Below are 7,332 nucleotides of genomic sequence, written 5' to 3'. Positions count from 1 at the left end.
TCGGGCTCGATTCCTCACACCCTGAGCCCATGACCTGAGTTGAAATAGAGTCAGATGTTCGACTGACTGAGCCACCTAGACACCCCGAGACACTATCTGTTTTAATCATCTCCCTTTGACCCATTGGTGAGTGAGGGACCCCCACCTCAAGGTTACGGGGACAACCAACACATGACACGCAACACTGAGCAGATGTGACCCCAGGAGGTTTATCGGTCAGATGGCTCACAGCCTGGGGGAGGACACCACAGGCCACCCAGGGCCACTCAGGGGGCACACTCAGGGACAGAGTGAGGCACAGGGGCTGCGGGAGGCAGGCTTTGCAGGGATGCGGGGCGGTGGTGGTCCTGGTCCTGAGGGAGGACGTGATTGTCTTGTTGGACTGATTTCGAGGCTGCGGGGGTTGGGGGGGTTAGTGACAGCCATGGCCGGCCCCCCCCCGGAGGGAGGCTTTGGGGGCCTTTATTGGTGGGAGCAGAGTTGAGGGCTGGGGGACTTGTGCTCAGGCCATTCAAGGCCCGATTTTACCGCACGAAGGCAGAGCATAATATTGAGCCCTAATCTGGGGCCTGACACCCCACCATCCTAGGATATAAACTTCCACATTGCACTGAGAGAACCACCGACTCATTTTGTTCCTTAAATAACTGCTTTATTAAGCTACAAATCACATATCATGTATTCCACCCACTCAACGTGTAGTTTCTAGCACATTCACACGGTGTGCGTACAACCATCGCCACAATCAATTCCAGAACATTCCATCACACCAAAAGGAAGCCCTGTTCCCATCAGCCATCACCTTTGCCCCCTTCCCAGCCCCCACGAAACCCCTTCCTGTCCGTGGATGGGCCTGTTCTGGACGTTTCACACACGTGGACTCACAGCCCGTGTGGCCTCTGGTGTCTGGTTTCCTCTCTGAGCGGCGTGGGTTCGGGGCCCATGGGCGGGGAGGCCGGTGTGGGCGCCTCACTCCTGCTCCGGCTGAGGGACGTGTGCGTGCGCGGTGGACACGGTCCTCTGCGGCCGTGCGCGTGCGCGGTGGATGCACCTGATGGATGTGCGCGTGCGCGGTGGACACGTTCATCTGTGGACGTGCGCCTGCGTGGAGGGAGAGCCTGCATTTGTCCCTCCATTGATCTTCAGCTTGTGGATTACACTGCAATTAACACAGATGTGCAAGCATCTGTTTGAACACCGGTGTCCAGATCCTGTGGGTATATACCAATGAGTGGAATTCCTGGGTCACATGGTCATTTTATGTTTAACTTTTTTTTTTTTAATTTTTTTTTAACATTTTATTTTATTTTTGAGACAGAGCATGAACGGGGGAGGGTCAGAGAGAGAGGGAGACACAGAATCTGAAACAGGCTCCAGGCTCTGAGCAGTCAGCACAGAGCCCGACGCGGGGCTTGAACCCACGGACAGTGAGATCGTGACCTGAGCTGAAGTCGGACGCTTAACCGACTGAGCCACCCAGGCGCCCCTGTGTTTAACTTTTTGAGGCACCACCAATCATTTCCAAAGCGGCTGCACTGTTTTTGTTCCCACCAGCCGTGCACAAGAACCCCCAATTTCTCCACATCCTCACCAATCATTTGTGCATTTTCGCTTTCTATATTTTCTAAAACTTTATTTACTTTGAAGGGGGAAGGGACAGAAAAAGAGCGCGCGAGAGAATCCCGAGCAGGCTCCTCACTGATAGTGCAGAGCCTGATGCAGGGCTCCAACTCATGACCCATGAGATCGTGACCGGCGCCCCTTTTTTGTATTCTGATGCTGTCACATCTGGGGCCTCACTGACCCTGGAGGGAAGGCCCCACAGAGGCTGCCAATGGCTAGAGACAGGAAACAGCTTGCCCACAGCACACCTTTTATATGCAAATCAGCCAATTCAGAGTCCACCTCCCCGTCCCCTCCTCTATGGGGCTTTCACTCTCAGACCACTGTCCCCCTGCCCTAATCACCCCAGGGCCGGGTACCAAGCAGGAAGGGGTAGCCTCTACACCCCAGAGTAGCTGCACTCAAGCTAGCCTGTCCCCAGCCTGCATCCCTGCCTCGCCTATTTCCGCCCAATGGAACCACAATAAACATTTGGCTACATTTCCCCCTTTATCCCTCTCCTCATGGTGTTTGGTGTTTCTTCTCCGAGAGTGGGCCTGTGTGGCACAGAGTGGCATGCCCTCTCTTCTGGGGCTGTCAATAACAGATTACCTTTCCATTACAACGTTGTGTGGCGGCGGATGTGAGCAGACGGCGTGGTGATGGTTTCTCGGGGTTCATGGCTATTAAATCTTAGGTAATACAATGTCCTATGTCAATTGTGCCTCAAACGGCCTTTTCAGTGCCCTTCGTCTCCTAACCTGCTGGCCTCATCAGGCCTGAACAATAATAAAACCTACATTCCAAAACAGCCAGGACTGATTTTCTTTTTTTTTTTAAATAAGCTCTATGCCCAACATCAGGCCTGAACCCACGACCCTGAGATCACGAGTCGCCAGCTCTAATGACTGAGCCAGCCAGGCGCCCCCAGAAGAGACAGAATTAAACCAAACCCTGCTTAGTCATAAATAATAGATGGTGAATTGATGAAGAGCAGCGGCGTGATTCAGGGTAGTGATTATATCCAGTGGCTGAAGGGTGATGAGTCAGGTGGTGGGCACCCCAAGATATGAGTAGCTGCCCAGTTTGTTCATGAATGTGGGTGCCCAGGCTATAAAACATTTATTATTTGTTCCTTCAAGTTCACATAATTTTTTGCTTAAAATTGTTTTTAATTTAATTTTAGAGAGAGCATGAGTGGGGAAGAAGGACAGAGAGAGAGAGAGAGAGAGGGAATGAGACAGAGAGAGACAGAGAATCCTAAGCAGGCTCCACGCTCGGCGCAGAGCCTGAGTGGGGCTCAATCCCACGACTCTGGGATCATGACCTGGGTCGAAATCAAGAGTCAAGATGCTCAACCGACTGTACTACCCAGGCAGCCCTAGTTAAAATGATTAAACTTAACATTAAAACATTTAGTGCGTTTTTTTCCTCAGTCCAGTGTACTTCACAATACCGATCTAAATAATTTTTAAAGCATGAAATAGGGGCGCCTGGGTGGCGCAGTCGGTTAAGCGTCCGACTTCAGCCAGGTCACGATCTCGCGGTCCGGGAGTTCGAGCCCCGCATCAGGCTCTGGGCTGATGGCTCGGAGCCTGGAGCCTGTTTCCGAGTCTGTGTCTCCCTCTCTCTCTGCCCCTCCCCCGTTCATGCTCTGTCTCTCTCTGTCCCAAAAATAAATAAACGTTGAAAAAAAAATTTAAAAAAAAGCATGAAATAATACACAGTTTTCAAATATTTATTTTACCACATGATGTGATCATCTCCCATTTTTTTTTAAATGTTTATTTATTTTTGGAGACAGAGAGAGAGAGAGAGAGAGAGAGAGGCAGTGTCAGCAGGGGAGGGGCAGAGAGAGAGGGAGACACAGAATCTAAGCAGCTCCAGGCTCCGAGCTGTCAGCACAGAGACAGACGGAACTCATGAACCGTGAGATCATGACCTGAGCCAGAGTCAGACGCTTAACAGACTGAGTCACTGAGGCGCCCCTGACCATCCCCCAGCTTTGATTTCACTCTTAGTTTGGAAGAGGTTCTCAAGCCTTTCATACCGGGTGCTTTGAAATTTAGTTGGTTTACAGGCAAATGGAACTGAGAGTAAGAGCTTTCATTCTCCCTGTTGAAAATGAGGAAACAGATGGCTCCCTCCTTTTTTTCTTAGAGCATTTTCTTTAGAGAACTTGTGTTTATAAACCCCTTCGCCTTTGAAATGTACGTAAACCTCTGTAAAAGCTAAGGAAAGCGTTCGCCTGCTTTACCACCGGGACTCTTTCCTGGGAGCTCACTTTGAAATGCAATCAGCAAAAGAGAGAGCGGTCTCTCCATGGGGGCTTCTCTCACTTGCAAAACTACCGACCCGACCGTCACAAAGAGAAGCTTGTTTTTCCTTTGCACAAAGCCAAGTAACTAATACGGACGGTCACCGAGTCACCAGGTGGGTGGAGGATGCATGATTGTATGACAAAGGCTGTTGGGATTGGCCACGGGAGGACTGGTTATCACTTATCCTGAGAACGTGTATGGAATGGCTTGACTGTGCTTGGCTGCGTAACGGGGAGAGATTTCTTTGTCTTTCCAGGTTCTCAAGAGGATTGCCCGAGATGCAGGTCACATTCTGGCTTAGTGCTGACTCAGAAATAAAACTGTTCTCCTGGTCTCTTTCTCTTCAGTCTTTGTGACAGGTTTCCTGGGTTGGCAGGAGGTTTGGTTTTCAGTTATATTTTCCCAACAGAGAGCAGTATTTGAGTAGCAAAAGTTTGGAAATAAACCCGGTGTCCAGGGCGGAGACCAACACGGGGTCTGAACTCGTGACCCTGAGATCAACACCTGAGCTGAGATCAAGAGTTGGACGCTTAATCCGCTGAGCCTCCCAGGTGCCCTGCGTGGGATTTATTTCTAATTGAACCAAAACATCGAATTCTATTGCCGTATATATATGTTCCTTTTTTATGTAACAAAGAAAGCAAGATAGGTATATGAAATTGTTACTTTTTGCATAAATACTGACCAGATGTACAGGAAATGAATTGCTGAAGGACATGCTACCAGAGAGTCTTAGAAGGATTTCTGAATCCCAGGCTGGATTTTTTTATATGTGACATTTATTTATTATTAATCCATACCAAGAAAGAAATGTTTAGTTTGTAAGTCAAAAGGGATTTTTTTTTAAATTTTTTTTTTCAACGTTAATTTATTTTTGGGACAGAGAGAGACAGAGCATGAACGGGGGAGGGGCAGAGAGAGAGGGAGACACAGAATTGGAAACAGGCTCCGGGCTCCGAGCAGTCAGCACAGAGCCCGACTCGGGGCTCGAACTCATGGACCACGAGATCATGACCTGGCTGAAGTCGGACACTCAACCGACTGCGCCACCCAGGCGCCCCAAAGGGATTTATTTTTAATTGGAAGTCACTTTTCTACATAGGAGATTATTCTCAAATATGTTCCTCTTCTTTAAAAAAAATGTTTAGTGTTTATTTTTGAGACAGAGAGCGGGGGAGGGGCAGTGAGAGGAGGACAGGGGATCCGAAGCAGGCTCTGTGTTGACAACAGGGAGCCCGATGTGGGGCTCAAACTCATGAACCTCAAACTCAGGACCCGAACTGAGGTTGGACACTTAACTGACTGAGCCACCCAGGCGCCCCTATGTTCCTCTTCTTTTTTTTATTTAAAAAAATTTTTTTTAACGTTTATTTATTTTTGAGACAGAGAGAGACAGAGCATGAACGGGGGAGGGGCAGAGAGAGAGGGAGACACAGAATCGGAAACAGGCTCCAGGCTCGGAGCTGTCAGCACAGAGCCCGACGCGGGGCTCGAACTCATGGACCACGAGATCATGACCTGAGTGGAAGTTGGACACTTAACCGACTGAGCCACCCAGGCGCCCCTATGTTCCTCTTCTTAAAAAAGAAACAGCAGATCTCAAATGGAGTCACTGGTGCTAAGTCCCACATCAGCACCGGGAGATTTAATACTTAATCTAATTGTGGTTTTGGCCTCTCTTGAGGAACGTGAACTTCACCTGTCAGTCTGGAATTGCTGGTCAGCACCAGTGAGATAACCTGCCTGATACACACACTTTCCACCAAAGGAAGGTGACCTTGCCTGAAACAATCCAGCCTTTGCTAGAAACTTCTTTTCCCCACCCCTTCTTCTTAAGAAAGGCTTCTATTTTGTGTGGTTCCTCAGAGCTCCTTTGTAGATGAGATGTAGTCTGATTCATGAATCGTGAAATAAAGCCAAATTACATATTCAGATGTGCTGAGATGAATTTTATTTCTTAACACCCTGAACACTCCTTTTTATGAAAGTGAATAATACCTTTTTGCAAAACAGAGAAAATTAATTTTTATAATTATGTTTGTAAGTAACAGGGTCACTGATGCTGGAGTTTACACTTCTCTACCCAACGCTGGGGGGGTTATTTTTGAAATGAGCAGTTGTATTAAATGCTGCTGATGTATTTAGTGTTTCAGGTCCAACATAAATTTATTTCAGCTTTTAATGCTTTTATTTCATTTTTTTTTCAGCTTTTATTACTTTTAAATCAGTTAAAATAGGAATTCAATTGCCTTCAGGATATCGTAGCCTTTAATTGTACAAAATTCGCTAGAGATCTGAAAAACATCTCCTTGCAGAGTGTGAAAGACGACTCAATGAAGAAGGTAGCCCTAAAAGAGTCACTCAAAATACAGTCGGAAGGACATTCAGGAAGCTGGGACTAGGCACGTCCCCTGTTTCAATTTTCAGAACACCGTGAACTTTTGACTTTTGTCAATTGCAATTCCACACCTTCCTCCTACTGGGGACCGAAATAGAGATCATGTAATGCCTGTTAGCCAAGTAGCCAATCGTGCATTAGACAGTCAGTTTAAACTCTGCCAGCACCAATCATAATTCTTTCAAAACAACTTATGTAACCTTGTATTTTTTGCCTTTATAAGCCTGCTCTCTTGTTAGCATTTCGGAGCACACTTTGTATTTTGACTCTGGCTCTCCGGATTGTAAGCCCTAAGACCCCAAATAAACGCTTTGGGTTGCTTTACAGTCTTGTGGGCTTTTTGGCTGAAAAGAGTAAAATGCAGGTCTGAGAATTCCAACATCCCACCCCTGTGGCTGTACTGAGGGGCGAGGTTGACCGACCTCAAGTCCCAGAGGTGGGGACGGGGGAGGAGGCGGGGCCTCCTAGCGTGAAAGGTCACAGGTCAAAACCCACGGACCCTGGCTCTGCCCTTACTGTTGAGGCTCTTTGTTCTTTTTAAATATATATATTTTAAACGTTTGTTTATTTTTGACAGAGAGAGAGAGAGAGAGAGACAGAGCTTGAGCAGGGTAGGGAGAGAGAGTGGCAGACACAGAATCTGAAGCAGGCTCCAGGCTCCGAGCTGTCAACACTGAGCCCGACTAGGTACTCGAACTCACGAACAGCCAGCTCATGACCTGAGCCCAAGTCGGAGGTTGAATCCACGGAGCCACCCAGGCGCCAGGAGGATCTTTGTTCTTAAACAAAAGTCACAGATCCGCTCTTGACCTCGCCCCCGCGCCAACCCTTGACCCTAGGGCTCACCGGCCCCTCCCGTCCGTCCCCTCCTGTCCAGGCTCCCGACAAGGGGCGCTCCGCAGGGAAACTGAGTCAGGATCTCACGGTCCAGGAGGAAGACGCAGGCAGGATGGGTGGCCGAGCTGCAGGCGCCTGAGGTCCAACCGCAGGGAGCGGTCTCAGCTCTAAGCC

Source organism: Prionailurus bengalensis, chromosome A2 (assembly GCF_016509475.1).
Source record: "Prionailurus bengalensis isolate Pbe53 chromosome A2, Fcat_Pben_1.1_paternal_pri, whole genome shotgun sequence".
NCBI classification, from domain to species: Eukaryota; Metazoa; Chordata; class Mammalia; order Carnivora; family Felidae; genus Prionailurus; species Prionailurus bengalensis.
The sequence above is the reverse complement of the archived record's forward strand: the minus strand, read 5'-3'. Positions refer to the sequence as shown.